Source organism: Phyllobates terribilis, unplaced genomic scaffold, assembly GCF_046119375.1.
Source record: "Phyllobates terribilis strain yellow unplaced genomic scaffold, ASM4611937v1 Scaffold_7__3_contigs__length_470593459, whole genome shotgun sequence".
Taxonomy (NCBI): domain Eukaryota; kingdom Metazoa; phylum Chordata; class Amphibia; order Anura; family Dendrobatidae; genus Phyllobates; species Phyllobates terribilis.
The window spans coordinates 301,211,210-301,228,205 of NW_027362767.1; the positions used below are offsets into that span (position 1 = coordinate 301,211,210).

A 16,996-nucleotide genomic window follows, 5' to 3' on the forward strand; every position below is an offset into this window, starting at 1 on the left:
AAAGAATGTTTAAAAATAAAAAAATAAAGCTATACTTACCCTCCGATGGCCCCGGCGTGTGCTGCCGCGTTCGTTCCTGGCTCGTTCCTGGCTGCCGGGATATCGCAAGACACTGCGCTGAAGGGCCTGCGGTCACATGACTGTGACGTCACCGCAGGTCCTTCAGTCCTGCAAGCAAGCACAGGGAAGGAGACCGGGGGCCGTCGGAAGGTGAATATAATCTTTATTTTTTATTTTATTCTTTTTTTTACAGGTACAATGGTACCCTGGTCTGGATGAGAGTCTCCTCTCCTCCAGACTTGGGTACCATCCGCACATTGAAACTCATATAATCCATGAGTACAAATGTACTGACACGGATTATGTGCGTCTCAATGCGAGGCAATGGCGGCGATTACGCCGCGCTTCCGCAAAATTAATGGACATGCTGCAGATTTTTGTGCGCAGCATAAACGCTGCGGAAAAATCCGCAGCATGGGCATTGAAAGTGTGGAATTGCATAGGGGACCATGGCAGAAGGCTTACCATGCGTTTATCATGCGTTTACGCTGCGGAAATTTCCGCAACAAAAACGCATGAAATACGCATTGTGGGCACACAGCCTAAGGCCGGATTCCTACATCAATGAAACACTGACTGTTCTCGGATCGGAAGACCCAGCCCGATCACCAGTTCTCCTTTTCTGAGGTCAGAAGACCCAGTGGTAGGGCCAGGTCTTCCAATGCGAGGACTGTCCGTGTACCCACGCACACAGCAAAATTTGCACTCGTTACATGCTGATTTTGTTGCGGATTTGCATTGGATTTCAAAGAGTGAAATCCGAAATAAAAACCTTCAAAGAGAACTGACATGTCACAGATTTTAATCCCTTCAATGCGGCCAGTTTTCGATTTTTGGTTTTTGTTTTTTCCTCTCCTTCTTTCCCGAGCCATAACTTTTTTTATTTTTCTTTCCACATAGACATGTGAGGGCTTGTTTTTTGCGGACGAGTTGTACTTTTGACTGACACCATTCATTTTACCATATAGTGTACTGGAAAACAGGAAAAAAAATCAGAGCGGGGAGATATTGTGGGAAAAAAAAATGAAATTCTGACATTGTTTTTTGGGAATTGTTTTTACAGTGTACATTTTGTGGTATAGTGACCTGGCCATATGATTCTACTCATCAGTATGATTACGGCGATACCAAGCATGTTCAGCTTATATATTATTTTAGTAGTGAAAAAAAAAATCTAAATTTAGCAAAATAAAATTTTTGAGGTTGTGTCGCCATATTTCGAAACCCGTAACCTTTTTATTTTTTGGTCGATGGAGCTGTGGGATGGCTTACTTTTTGCAGGGAGAGACAACGTTTTTATTGATAAAATCTAGGGATAGATGTGACGTTTTGATCGCTTATTACAGCATTTTTTGTGGAATTGCAGAGACCAAAAGAAAACGTAATTTTTGCCTTCTTGATTTTTTTCCTTTATGGTGTTTACTGATCTGGCTAATTATTTTTTTATTTTGATAGATAGGACTTTTCTGAACGCGGCGATACCACCTATATGTGTTTTTTTAATATCTTTATTTTTAATGGGAGAAAAGGGGTGATTTGAACTTTTATGGGATTTTTTTCATATTTTTTTAAAAAAAATTTTTTTACTTTTTACTTTTCTTAATTGTATTTGAAGCTGTGATCGTCTGATCGCTTGTGCTATATACAGAGATGCCACAACATCGCTGCATATAGTAAAAATCACATTCTCCTTTGAAACCCAACCAAAGGTTGGGTTTCAAAGGAGATCCGTAATGACAGGCATGGAGGTCTTCAGCAGATCAGGTGCTGGCAGCAGCCGGTAATACTCAGTGACGGAGCTGCTCCATCTACTGATAGTGGATGCGGCCGAGTACTGCACATCTGCCCCCTACTCAAATCGATATGGTGCAGATGTACCCTACCGGGCCACGGCCACTATCAGTTTGACACAACAGCTCTGTTACTGAGCAGTTACTGCCACCGCCGGAGCCTAAAACAGCTGATCGGTGGGGGTGCTGGGTGATGCACCCCCACCGATGAGACATTGATGCCCTATCCTAAAGTATTGGACAACCTCTTTAAGTACAAAAACGAGTATAGTGAATTCTTATTATTTGGATAGGTGTATATAGGTGGAGCACAAATGATTGTATGTACCGTTACTCACAAAAGATACTACCCAACGGGATACATTACAAATTTTTTAAATCAGTATAGAACTTCACTAAGGAGCAGAGCCTATGGATTCAAATTACACTACTCAAAAAAATAAAGGGAACACTCAAATAACACATCCTAGATCTGAATGAATGAAATATTCTCATTCAATACTTTGTTCTGTACAAAGTTGAATGTGCTGACAACAAAATCACACAAAAATCATCAATGGAAATCAAATTTATTAACAAATGGAGGCCTGGATTTGGAGTCACCCCCACAATTAAAGTGGAAAAACACACCACAGGCTGATCCAACTTTGATGTAATGTCCTTAAAACAAGTCAAAATGAGGCTCAGTATTGTGTGTGGCCTCCACATGCCTGTATGACCTCCCTACAACGCCTGGGCATGCTCCTGATGAGGTTGCAGATAGTCTCCTGTGGGATCTCCTCCCAGACCTGGACTAAAGCATCCGCCAACTCCTGGACAGTCTGTGGTGCAAAGTGACGTTGGTGGATGGAGCTGACATGATGTCCCAGATGTCCTCAATCGGATTCAGGTCTGGGGAACGGGCAGGCCAGTCCATAGCTTCAATGCCTTCATCTTGCAGGAACTGCTGACACACTCCAGCCACATGAGGTCTGGCATTGTCCTGCATTAGGAGGAACCCAGGGCCAACCGCACCAGCATATGGTCTCACAAGGGGTCTGAGGATCTCATCTCGGTGCCTAATGGCAGTCAGGCTACCTCTGGTGAGCACATGGACGGCTGTGCGGCCCTCCAAATAAATGCCACCCCACACCATTACTGACCCACTGCCAAACCGGTTATGCTGAAGGATGTTGCAGGCAGCAGATCGCTCTACACGGCGTCTCCAGACTCTGTCACGTCTGTCACATGTGCTTAGTGTGAACCTGCTTATATCTGTGAAGTTGCCAGTGGCAACTTTGCCAATCCTGGTGTTCTGTGGCAAATGCCAAGCGTCCTGCATGGTGTTGTGCTGTGAGCACAACCCCCATCTGTGGACGTCGGGCCCTCATACCACCCTCATGGAGTCGGTTTCTAACCGTTTGTGCAGACACATGCACATTTGTGGCCAGCTGGAGGTCATTTTGCAGGGCTCTGGCAGTGCTCCTCCTTTTCCTCCTTGCACAAAGTCGGAGGTAGCGGTCCTGCTGCTGGGTTGTTTCCCTCCTACGGCCCCCTCCACGTCTCCTGGTGTACTGGCCTGTCTCCTGGTAGCGCCTCCAGCCTCTGGACACTACGCTGACAGACACAGCAAACCTTCTTGCCACAGCTCACATTGATGTGCCATTCTGGATGAGCTGCACTACCTGAGCAACTTCTGTGGGTTGTAGAGTCCGTCTCATGCTACCACGAGTGTGAAAGCACAACCAATATTCAAAAGTGACCAAAACATCAGCCAGAAAGCATTTTATAACATGTCAATAATTGACATTAAATGTCTTTCATTTTTTAAATCCATTTACTTCTCTCCACTTCTGCCCCAGTCTTTGTTGATATGGCTACAGCGATGATGTCACGTGGACATCATGGGACCACTGCAACCAATCACTGGGCTCAGCATTGATGCCTATGTAGATGGCGCTAGACCGCAGAGCCTGGTGATTGCCTGCAGCGGTCAAGATATACTGTGCCATTAAAGGGGGGTAAAAACATCTGAATTTACTTTCAAATAAAGGTGGACAAGCCCTTGATCACAGCTCATGTGCTGCTTCTCTGTGGTGGACCGGTCCGGTACCGAGCGCTGATTACTACACACGATCGACCCTCTTTTACCTCCCTGGTTACACAGCCGACGAAACCCGATGGGAAGAGGATTATTTTGAGCGATTGTGTTGCCCACAGTCATTGCCCGCTGACCAGCTGCTGATAACAGTGATATTAACACTGGCACAGGCGCGATCCGATCACCAGGACAATGCAGGCGCCTGGTGCGAGCGACTGCAGCATGTTCACACCAGCTGATAATTGTAAAGCAGCGGTTTTTCCCTGATTTCCTGATTATGGGCTCGTCTCTGTCCCATTACTGCCAGGCTCAGATGGGAGGACGGCACCAGAGCTCTGATGCAGAGGTTCTTACATCTGGTGCTGCCCCATGACGAGCAGCGTGCACTGCTGGGCAGGAGCGCTCCAGGAGTCGTGCACTCCCACCTCCCCTCCATAGATGGCGCTGCGCTTCAGGTTTCCCAGGCCCAGCCGCCCGCCGTTGCTAGGAGACCTGGAGCGGGCGGTGTGTGGGCAGCTGCAGGCAGCGCTGGGGAGCTGATGCCGCGGGCTCGGGCTGCTCGCTGAGGTGGAGGAGGGACGGAGGGAGCTGCAGGGCCCGGACCTGGATGAAGGCCGCTCCCGGCGTGTGCCCTCCTCTCCAGGGTCTGGCTGAGGCCTGTCCGGCCTGTGTCGTGCCCCGTAGTGCGCTGCTGGAGGACTGCACTGGAGGATACGGCGCCCTCATGTACAGCCGCCTGGCGCCCCGCACTGGTCTCCGCCATCCGTCTACACCGGGGATGAGGAGCAGCGCAGACAGGCCGTGGTGAGTGTCAGTGTCACGGGCACCTGCGACCCTCTGTGTGCCATTGCCTCGCCTCCTCCACCTGTGCCATTGCCTCGCCTCCTCCACCTGTGCCATTGCCTCGCCTCCTCCACCTGTGCCATTGCCCCTCCACCACCTGTGCCATCGACCCCCCTGTGCCCATGCTTGATGGGAACTCCCTGTACCCTGCCTTCAGATGGGGGCACCCTGTTGTGTACTATGCAGGCTGCCCCACACATACCTGCTACTATCCACTGGTATCATTCCATGCCAGCCAGTGCCAGGCGCTCACGTGTGCCAGCAGACCAGTCCACACATATCCACTGGTATCATTCCATGCCAGCCGGTGCCATGCGCTCAAGTGTGCCAGCAGACCAGTCCGCACATATCCACTGGTATCATTCCATGCCAGCCGGTGCCAGGCGCTCAAGTGTGCCAGCAGACCAGTCCGCACATATCCACTGGTATCATTCCATGCCAGCCGGTGCCAGGCGCTCACGTGTGCCAGCAGACCAGTCCGCACATATCCACTGGTATCATTCCATGCCAGCCGGTGCCATGCGCTCAAGTGTGCCAGCAGACCAGTCCGCACATATCCACTGGTATCATTCCATGCCAGCCGGTGCCATGCGCTCAAGTGTGCCAGCAGACCAGTCCGCACATATCCACTGGTATCATTCCATGCCAGCCGGTGCCAGGCGCTCAAGTGTGCCAGCAGACCAGTCCGCACATATCCACTGGTATCATTTCATGCCAGCCGGTGCCAGGCGCTCAAGTGTGCCAGCAGACCAGTCCGCACATATCCACTGGTATCATTCCATGCCAGCCGGTGCCAGGCGCTCAAGTGTGCCAGCAGACCAGTCCGCACATATCCACTGGTATCATTTCATGCCAGGCGCTCAAGTGTGCCAGCAGACCAGTCCGCACATATCCACTGGTATCATTCCATGCCAGGCGCTCAAGTGTGCCAGCAGACCAGTCCGCACATATCCACTGGTATCATTCCATGCCAGCCGGTGCCAGGCGCTCAAGTGTGCCAGCAGACCAGTCCGCACATATCCACTGGTATCATTTCATGCCAGCCGGTGCCAGGCGCTCAAGTGTGCCAGCAGACCAGTCCGCACATATCCACTGATATCATTCCATGCCAGGCGCTCAAGTGTGCCAGCAGACCAGTCCGCACATATCCACTGGTATCATTCCATGCCAGCCGGTGCCAGGCGCTCAAGTGTGCCAGCAGACCAGTCCGCACATATCCACTGGTATCATTCCATGCCAGGCGCTCAAGTGTGCCAGCAGACCAGTCCGCACATATCCACTGGTATCATTCCATGCCAGCCGGTGCCAGGTGCTCAAGTGTGCCAGCAGACCAGTCCACTCACGCTTACTGATCTGAAGTTTACAGTCAGTGCTACCCCTATCCCCCCCCCTACTGACACCTCCTTTCTGACCTCTAGGATAAGGCACAGCCCAGTGCTGTCACATGGAGGAATCGGTGCCCTCCTCCGTCACATCATATTGGTACGTCAGGCCCAGCCGCTGGTAGCGGACAGCAGGGTTCCCCTTGTTCAGTTTATGAGACCCCACTTTTCAGGACCACAGAGAGTATTAAAAGGGAAAAAGTTTGTTGAAAATATGATCAAGTCATCAGGAGCTTTCCAATAATACAGGAAACACAATTCAGCACCATGTCCTCCAGCACGGACTCTGGTGGCCCCCCGAGTGTTAGTATAAGTGTCCAGCATGTCACCCTACTACTGGCAGCAGTGCGGCACCTGACCACTGCGGATGTCACATGGCGGCCACAGGTAAACAAACATTGCCAAAACTAGTGATGCATCACTACTGCTGGGTCCGTGGGGATAAACAGGTGACGAATGCTTCCCATTTAGTTTTACAGGATTTGTTTAGTTAAAAATTTTTTTTAAAGGAATTAGATACCTCAATTGCCAGTAATACGATTTTAACTCTCATGGCCGTGTTGTTGCCTGCTGGTGAGTAGGGATGAGCGGACCCGTGGAAGTTTAGGTTCTGGTATCCGACCAAACTGTAGTCCAAATTTCTCTCTCTTGACTTCACTTTGAACTATGAACATTACAACAGACATCCGGGAGAAGTCAGTGTTCGGCGTTTAGCACCAGACACTAAATGTCCAGTATGAACCCCGAACTTTACAGTTTGGGTTCGCTCATCTCTACCGGTGAGCGATATGCAGGGGCCTAGGAGCCACTTGTGGGGATCATTGTGCACCATTACATTGCATAGGGAGGAATGCCAACTCTCCTGCATATTTGCTCCATTTCATAGAATAAGGCCTGATTCAGATGTCTGTTCATTTGACATGCAAGAAAAATAGACCGAGTTTCAGCAGCGATTTTCTTCAGTTTTTCTCATATATTGTAAAAAAAAATTTCCCCACCTAACAGTGAATGAAAATTAGACCACACTCAGATGGTATCCAAGTCCTGTCCAATATTTTTTCACAGACCCATAGACTTTAATTGCCAATTGTGGTCTGACATTCACATCAATATCGGACTTGTCTCAGATTTTTCATGGTCCACGAAAAAGAACAGACATGTGAATAGTCCCATTCACTATCATAGGTACAATGTGATCTATGAAAAAAACACAGAGCTCTCATACACATTTTGGTTACTATCCATCGACTCTTATTTATAGTAGAGCTGCGTCTTTAAGAAGTCATGTGATGATTACTCCATACCATTTAAAATGATCAACTGAGAGTCCGTCCTCGCCTATGTAGCATAGTCTCTTTTCTTCATTCTCAGCACAGGGCTGACTCTCTTCTTAGCTTCTTCATTACTATCCTGTCGCTTTCTACATTTCTTTACTGCTTCTCTGCTCGTGTGACTAATGTTTGTGTCATTGTGGCAGTTCTCTAGTTATTAAACCATGAATACCAGGTTAGACTTCCATGTAACGCACAGAATGTTTGCACCCCAAGTTCTGTGGTTGCTTATGTTCACTTTTTCATGGTAATTATCAGATGTAGGTGTTTCATTGTATTTGGGCACAAGGTGGCGACCTTTAGAGTTTCATTTTATATCAACGAAAGAAACAACCCCCTAATCAGGTCTCTGATAATGTCCAACTTTTCTAATAGAGGCATAAATGTTTCTTCAAGACCTACTGTATGTTATCTACAAAGTGCATCCTGTGTGAATATAGGGGAACGCATTGAAATCTGTGGGTGACGATGTCCCTGAATGGGCTTTCCTACCCTGTGACACTACAAACTCTATAGGGTGGATTTACTCATTCTATTTTTTTTAAACAGAGTTAAATACAGGTAATTCATCACAGTGGCTCATACTGGATGATTTATTAGAAGCCTCTTTAAACTCTTCTGTTTAACTTTACACGATATCCTGGTTGACTTTTTGTGCTCACATTCAGGTGCGCATTTTAAGACGTGCACCATTTACAGATAAATCACTCCCCTCAATGTGATTTACAGAATAGATCTAATGCTAAGGGTGCGTTCACAATAGTAAGTCTTCCCAATGTGCACTGAGAAATTAAGGCTTTTCTGGCAGGAATATACACCTCTTTATGGTTTTTGTTGTTGCACTGTGCCTAGATGCATTTACTTTGCAGGTGGGGTACACACTACTAAGTTGAGAGTACAGTTTGTTTCGAACTCGCTCTTCAACCATGATGCCTTATGCTCAGAATCGGTACTGTTACTGTGGTCTACATGCTAGAAATTACTGTATATTGTCTATTTAGTTGAATAATTAAGAAACATGTTTTTCCACTTTGCATTATTATTATTAACCATGCCAGTGTTTTTTTATGCACATATAATTCTTATTCACACTCAATATTCTTGTTGTTTAATTTTTCATCCCACTTCAGTTCCTCTTCATTTTTTCCACGTTTCCCCGCGTGATTTCCAGTCTGATAAACAATGCAGTAAGGTGTATACAGGAAGTCAGTCTCTGACTACCTGTGAGCTACAGGGTGACATCATCACCTATCAAATCCCACTCGGCTCCACCCTCCTTGTTCCCCTCTATGTCCTCTCATGCAGCTAAAGCTATTGATGAAGACTTTTGACACTCTCTAAAATAAAAACTCTTTGTTGCCCACAGCAAACAGAGCACATCTTTCGTATTTCAAGAATGCATGATTAAAAGCAGATTCATAAAACAGTCTAAAAACAAACACTTTGCTGCCCATTGTAATCAGTCATACAACAGCTTTCAATTTGTATTAATGGGGTTGTCCAGGTTTGGCACAAAAGTCTCCAGTCACTTCAGGTCATTGCAGACTTGTGAATCCTCAAAGCGGACACAACATGCACTGTCAGGATTCTCCGGGAGTGGGCGGTTATGTGATTGCAAGTATGCGATATGCATACTATCGGCCACATTCCGACTAGAAGTGCGCGATCTTCCTCAATACACTCACGTCTAGCCGGAATGTGGCCGCTAGTATGCATATTGCGTGCTTGCAGTCACATCACCACCTGCTGTCAGCACCAGAGAATCTTGACAGGGTGTAGTGTGTGCTCTGTGAGGATTCACAAGTCTATAGTCCCATAAAGTAACTGTAGACTTTCGTTCCAAACATGGACGACCCCTTTAATACAAAATTAAAGCTGTTCTATGATTGGTTGCTATGGGCAGCAAAGACAGTTTTTCTTTTAGACCGTTTTATAAATCTCTTCAGATTCAAACTTTACATAAGAGAGCAGTGATAAAAGATAATCTGCCGCGTGCCGCCCGTCGGATGCGCGGAGGCTGCCGCGTGCCGCCCGTCGGATGCGCGGAGACTGCTGTATACTTAGGGGGCAGAAGCTCCATGTCACTGATCTATCACATTCTGCTGTTAGAGGAGAAATGTGATGAGATTTTGACATCATGGGAAATTAGAAGAAGGAATCAAGATGGCAACCCAGACCTGGCACATGAAGTAACTCAGAAATACACAAGAACCTCTACCCACCACCTCCACTCTCTGCATGCCCATCTTGCCCTTAAGCTTAATGGAGCACTTTGCAGCGGAGACTGAATCATAGTCACGCTCAATGAATATATAACCCAATTGTGCTAAGTCACAGATTCTTGTCCTCTTACAACTTCTGTGGGTGGCAGAGAAGAGGAGGAAGCAGACAGAAAGAGAAAGCTGCAATAAGCTGCACAGACTGGAGACCCAGGATGAGACGATTAACTAGTTAATTCCTGGGAGGTCAAGCTGCTTTAGACAAAATGGATTAAAGGAGTGGCAGGCATCTTTATTGTTCTGAGTTATTACAATCTACAAGTTTATTTCTCTCAATTGGAGAAACAAAATATTTTCAATGGGAGACCTGAAAGAAGTGATGTTTAGTGGCAACTTTCCAAGCTACTTGGGTCTCTTTATCAGGCATGGTGTAACAAAGTATCCAAAGTGACACACGCATTATTTAGTAAGTGTAATTGCCCTCATATTGCTGATACCTGCTTTCTACCATAGCTGTGTGGTGGAGGTGGCTTTCTTTCAGTGCGGTGGTGCTGCTGTACTTACATCTCCAAGGTGGTACGGCTCTGATGAAGAGAGGGGCCGAGTCAATGATCAGCTTGCTTCTGGGAGAACTGGACAAATGGGGAGGAGAAGGAATGGACTATTTTCAGAGAGGTGTCATCATTTAGTTTGGCAGAAGTCAGGACTGACCAAAAGTCTTTTACTACAGGAGAATCGTCATTACTTGATGTATCGGCCAAGGAATTTTCGGGTAGGATAAGACATCAATATATAAGTCCTAGACAATTCCTTTAATAGGGCTTGCAGAAATCTTTACAGAAAGCCAGAGTAATCCCATTCAGATGTCTGACACAGATTTTCCTTTGTATGTATGAGATTGCTCTTTCCAATAGAGCTTGCAAGTGCTGCTCCGAAGTTCACTGGATCTGGCCCGCTTCATTGTTTCTGCGCTCCCATTATGCTGCAGAGGGAAAGCTGCCTCTTCTCGTAGTTTTTCAGAGTGCAGATGTCCAAGCTATCACTCATTCAGGAACACACTGTCCCCCGGCAATCCGGAAGTTTGGAGCTTTCCTGAAAACTAAGTATGAGACGGCCCCTTTAAACGTTAAGACACTTTTTGCACCTCACTAGACACTTTTAGAAAGAGTGTGGAAAACCATGTGCGGCTAAGTGTGTCTGTAAAATACAACAGATTTACTAAAGGTAAGCCCCAGTTTTTTGGTTCAAAAAGTGATTTAAAAGTAAGGCAACTAATCAGTGATGTAAACATAGGCCAGACGGTCTGAAAGAGTGCACCAGATTTATCCTGCAACATTTGATAATTGTGATGCATTTTAACACTGAATAGTCTAAAGGCTCATTTTAGATGGTTAATAATTGGGGAACAAGTGTTCTAGATTATTGACCCATCTAAACAGGCTGGCAATAGTCTGCCGAAATAGCTAAACACTTGTTTGTCAGATGCAATGATTGTTACACTCGTCCACAACACATATTCCCCCCATGTAAGCTGGTGATGTGCTGCTGATACACAATAATTCTGTGTTCACAAAATCCTCATCGGCCATGTAAACAGGCCATTGAGACCACCTTATAAATGTGCTCACCGTCTGATTTTTACAGGAAATCTGCCCCAGTCTGTGGACAGGTGAGGCACTGTCTTTTGGACATAACAACTGTAAGGTATATTTACATCAATCTGTTCTTGCGGTGTTTCTTTTTTACATGCTTTATCTGTAAGTAATGTATGGCTGAAGACCTCGCAAAACCAAAACATTTCATGGTTAAAGCTTATATGATGCATTTTTTTTTAAACTACAGCTTTGACCACATAATCAAAAGGTATCATACCCTGTGCAAATATTATGAGACTTGCTGTTATCACATGTGGGCTGTCCTTACTAAGCTACAGGGCTGCTTTGTGGAAAATTACATAGCTAAAAAAACAATTCACTGACTGCATTATAACAATTAGGCAACTTTGCCAAAATACCTGTCGCACAGCCAAAGTCTGCTAGGTGTCGCTGCTGCATCACACTGCAATACAAGTCAATGGGGAAGCGGTTAGACTTTTTGCGACTTGTTTGTCGCTGTCCACTCGGGGTTGTAATGTGATTTGTATTGCACCTAGCAGACTTTATCAGATTATTTTTGAGGAAATGTTCCAATAATAGGGGAAGGGTGAAATAGCAGACTTTTCATTTCATTATTGGTGGAAATTTAAGCAAAAAGGAACAAACATCTGCTTGCTCCATATTTCACAATACCAGTTGAGTACTTGGTGTCCTCCAAATATGTATTATGTCTCCCTTGACAATTTTGAAGTGTTGCTAAGGATATACCGTAGTATGCCGAAATACATACAAGTGCTTTTCACTAAATTAGAATATCATCAAAAAGTTAATTTATTTCAGTTCTTCAATACAAAAAGTGAAGCTCATATAGAGTCATTACAAACAGAGTGATCTATTTCAAGTGTTTATTTATGTTAATGTTGATGATTATGGCTTACAGCCAATGAAAACACAAATGGCATTATCTCAACAAATTAAAATAATTAACAAAAAACACCTGCAAAGGCTTCCTAAGCGGTTAAAAAGGTCCCTTAGTCTGTTTCAGTAGGCTCCACAATCATGGGGAAGTCTGTTGACTTGACAGATGTCCAGAAGGCAGTCATTGACACACTCCACAAGGAGGGTAAGCCACAAAAGGTCATTTCTAAAGAAGCTGGCTGTTCAGAGTGCTGTATCCTAGCATATTAATGGAAAGTTGAGTGGACGGAAAGTAGGCATTAGACCTACCGGTAATAGGGTTTCCAGGAGTCCCTCATGACAGCACCATCAGGAGGTCGTCCTTCATATCCTTGATCGGGACAGGAAACACACAAGAGGTTAAAAGGCCCCCCTCCACCCCAACTACAGTGATTTTTTTCAAGTACCACACCAGGATGGATGCAACTCTATTTTATTTGCCTTTCAACAATCTATGTTAATTTCACGTAACCGTTTGGGAATATTTTTGGAGGGAATATAATGGGTGCTGTTATGAGGGACTCCTGGAAACCCTATTACCGGTAGGTCTAATGCCTACTTTCCAGGACGTCCCTCCTGACAGCACCATCAGGAGAATACCAGAGTATACATTTTAGAGTGGGACCACTGCCTGGAGGACCTTCCTTCCGAAGGCCATCTTTTGGCCTGATAGAATGTCCAATTTATAATGTTTACAGAAGGTGTTCAGATTTGTCCAAGTTGCCGCTTTACAGATTAGGTCCACCGATGCCCCTGCTCTTTCTGCCCATGATGCGGACATAGCCCTGGTAGAATGGGCTCTAATATTTTCTGGAGGGGACTTTCCCTCAGCTAAGTAAGCTAGACTAATTACTGATCTGACCCATCTTGCTAATGTAGATTTTGTTGCTTTTTTCCCCTTATTTTTTCCCCCAAACTGTATGAATAGGTTGGAATCTATGTGCCAGTCCTTTGTGACCTCTAAGTATTGTAGAACTACTCTCCTGACATCAAGTGAGTGGAAGGCTAGTTCCTGATCATTCTTATAGTCCTGACAAAAAGAGGGTAGGACAACCTCCTGATTCATATGGAAAGGGGTAACTGCTTTTGGTAAAAAAGCTGGGTCTAACCTGAGGATAATACAATCGTCTAGGCATTTCAGGTATAGGTCTCTGATTGAGAATGCTCCAATCTCCCTTATCCTTCTCGCTGTGGTTATTGCGACTAAGAACACTGTTTTAAGTGAGAGGAATTTTATGTTCGATTCTATGAGAGGCTCGAAGGGCTTGTTGCATAGGCTCTTCAGGACCATGTTTAAGTCCCATGGTGGGATATGGGATTTAATTGTTGGTCTTAACCTTGTTGTAGCATTAATGAATCTTTCTACCCATGGATGGTGAGCTAGCGGATTATCCATGAAAGCGCTCAATGCAGCAATCTGTACTTTTAATGTTTTGGGCCTTAGACCTTTTTCAAACCCTGTTTGCAAGAATTCTAGTATTTTAGGGAAGTCTGGAACGGAACTCTCAGATGCTGGTTGATACTGAGAACAGAATCTCTTCCAGATTTTTGTATAGATGGCTGATGTTACAGGTTTCCTACTATTTTGCATGGTTGAGATTACTGCGTCTGATAGGCCCCTAGATCTCAGGATCTTCCTTTCAGGGTCCATGCCGAAAGCTGGAGAAACTTCACATCGGGATGGAATATCTGTCCCTGAAACAGCAAGTCCTGCCTCTCCGGACGGATTATTGGATCCTCCAGGAACATTTTCTTCAGTAAGGGGAACCAACTTCTCTTGGGCCAGAAAGGTAGAATTATTATCACCCTGGCTCGGACTTCCTGAATCTTATTTGGTACCCACGGTATCAAGGGTAAAGGAGGGAATGCATATGCTAGATTCATGTTCCATCTTTGAGTTAAAGCATCTATCCCTTCTGGTCTGTCTTCTGGATTGAGGGAGAAAAATTTTGCTGCCTTTACTTTTTTCCGTGTGGCGAAGAGATCCCATTGGGGAATGCCCCATCGATGTGTTACCTGACGAAACACCACCTAGTTCAACTCCCATTCTGACTGTAGAACAGTTTCTCGACTGAGGAAGTCTGCTACTGTATTGTGAGAACCTTTTGGATGCACTGCAGATATTGAAAGGACTGATCTTTCTGCTCACTGGAAGATTTTCCCCGCCAAGGATTGTAGAAGGTGGTGACGTGGACCTCCCTGATGTTTGAGGAAAGCCACTGATGTCATGTTATCCGTTAATACTCTGACATGTTGACCTTTTAGATGTTTTTGACACCTTTTCAACGCCTCCCAGATGGCCTGAAGCTCTCTCAGATTTGATGATCTGGGACGATCCTGCATCAGCCAGGTACCTTGTAGGTATTGACTGTTTACATGAGCCCCCCCAGCCTCTGCTGCTCGCATCGGTAGTGAGAGTCATGAATGGGGTTAATTTCCACATGACTCCTTCCTCTAGGTTGGCCTTGGAGGTCCACCAAGTCAATGAGCGTTTGGTTACCTTCGATAAGGAAAAACTTTTGTCCAGATCGACCATTTTTTGATTCCAGGTTGATAGAATTTGTTGCTGCTATTGTCTCTAATGGAATTGGCTCCACCTGACTCCCGGTATGGAAGCTGTCATGAAACCCAGGATTTTCATACATTCTCGAATGGTAACTTTTGTCCTCCTCCTGAATTTCTTGATCTTGATCTTGACCCTGACCTCTGTTTCTTTCCCGACAGAAAAGACATTTGTTCTGAGTCTAGAAGGATTCCCAAAAAAATCTTTCTTCTTTCTGGAACAAGATGTGATTTTTCCCAGTTTATAATCCATCCTAAATTTCTTAGGGTCAGGATGGTTGATGTTAGGTTGGTTTTTAGCTGCTGTGGACAGTCTGCCAATACCAGGAAGTCATCTAGATATTGAATGATTAATATTCCTTGTTCCCTGAGGAACGCCATAACTTCGGCCATCGGTTTGGTAAAGATACATGAAGCTGAAGATAGGCCAAACGGAAGACAAGTGAACTGGTAATATAGAATGGTGTCTCCTTCTTTTAGTGCAAACCATAGAATTTTTTGACTGTGATGGTGAATTGGGACATGATAATAGGCCTCTTTATTGTACACATCACCATGTTGTGTCCGATTAAGGGAATTGTCGACCTGATTGATTCTATTTTGAATTTTTTGTAAACGACTGATTTGTTTAGAGACTTCAGATTTAATATGGTGCAATAATCGCCCCCAGGTTTCTTTATTGAAAACAGACCCGAGTAAAAGCCCAGTAACTCTTCTGCTACTGGTACTGGTATCAAACTCAGGAGCACTATCAGTTTTCTGACGTCTGTTATCAGTCTTTTGGTGTCCTGGGCGGATTGGGTTGTTGACAGGTGAAACCTTCCCTGCGGGATCTGTCCGAATTCTATCTTGTAGCCCTGTGCGATAGATTGGAGAATCCATGGGCTGTTGGTAATCTTCATCCATGCTCTGTGGAAAAGTTGGAGTCTTCCTCCTACTTTCCTGGCGTCATCTTCTACGTGTGTTAGCACTTGTAGTGGGAAGGGGATTCCTCGAGATACCTCCCTTCTGGTAGCCCCATCTACCTAACTTCCCTTTTCTGGCTATTGCTGGTAACGAGGTTTCCGAAAGGAGGACACCTTCTTAGGTTTCTCCTCTGGAAATCTTTTTTTTTTCATCTGAGGCTTTCTCCAGTATTTCATCCAATAGTGGACCAAACACCCGGAGGGCTGAAAAGGGAATGGCACACTATTTACTCTAAGAATGACTCTCTCCTGACCAGGTTTTTAGCCATATTGCTCTTCTGGATGCAGTAGAAAGGGCCCCATTCCGAGCAGCAAATCTTACTGATTCTGCCGAGGCGTCGGCAACCCTGTTGCCATCTTGAGTAGCAGAATTGAGTCGAGGATCTCCTCTCTGGATGTCTTCCTCCTCAGGTGGTCTTCCAGTTGTTCCAGCCATATACTCATGGATCTTGCTACTGAAGTGGATGCAATATTGGCTTTTATTATCCCCACAGATATTTCCCAGGTCTTTTTAAGGAGACTGTCTGCCTTCCTTTCCATTGCATCCTTTAGAGATGATGAATCCTCAAACGGGATGGATGTTTTTTTCGCTACCCTGGCAATCGGGATATCAATTTTTGGGGATTCGTCCCATAATGTTATATCTTCTGGTTCGAATGATAGGCGAGTTCTGAAGCTTCTGGGAATTACTAGCTTCTTCTCTGCCTCCTCCCACTCTTCCAGGATCATTGCCTTAATGTGATTATTCACAGGAAAAACCTTATTCCTGTGGGTTCTCAACCCCCAAACATCTCATCCTGCACTGATGATGGTTGGTAAGTGTCTAACTGCAGTAAGAAACACTATGCAGATAACAGTGTATCGGTACCTTCCCAGGAGAAGAGATATTTTTTCTTCTCTTCTGGGGGGTTAATGATAGTCTTCCCTGTCCTGATTGGGGGCAGAAAAATCCGACAACTCTTCCTCCCCAGAACTGGACTCCTGCTCCTGACGTGGCCTCTTGAGACAGGGCGCTCCCTGAGGAGCTTGTGGAGCGACTAAATCTGTGACAGTACTCTGCACTTCCTCTCTTACTATGGCTCTTAAGTCTGACATGAAGGAGGAATGTTCTTCTTTGACAACTTTTGCAATACAGGTAGAGCATAACTGTTTCCCGTATGTGTCCGGTAGTTTCTTGCTACAGATGGCGCATCTCCTTTTCTTAGGAGCTGA

General features: G+C 45.4%; 1 protein-coding gene across 1 annotated transcript in view; it reads left to right on the forward strand.

Moving 5' to 3' along the window:
* The first annotated feature begins 4,353 nt into the window (after nt 1–4,353).
* ZC3H12B (zinc finger CCCH-type containing 12B) overlaps nt 4,354–16,996 on the forward strand; it is a 76,841-nt gene continuing 64,198 nt past the window's right edge. The window contains exon 1 of the mRNA XM_073641066.1: nt 4,354–4,734. The gene's annotated coding sequence lies outside the window, so the exon portion shown is untranslated. The remainder of the gene's footprint in view (nt 4,735–16,996) is intronic.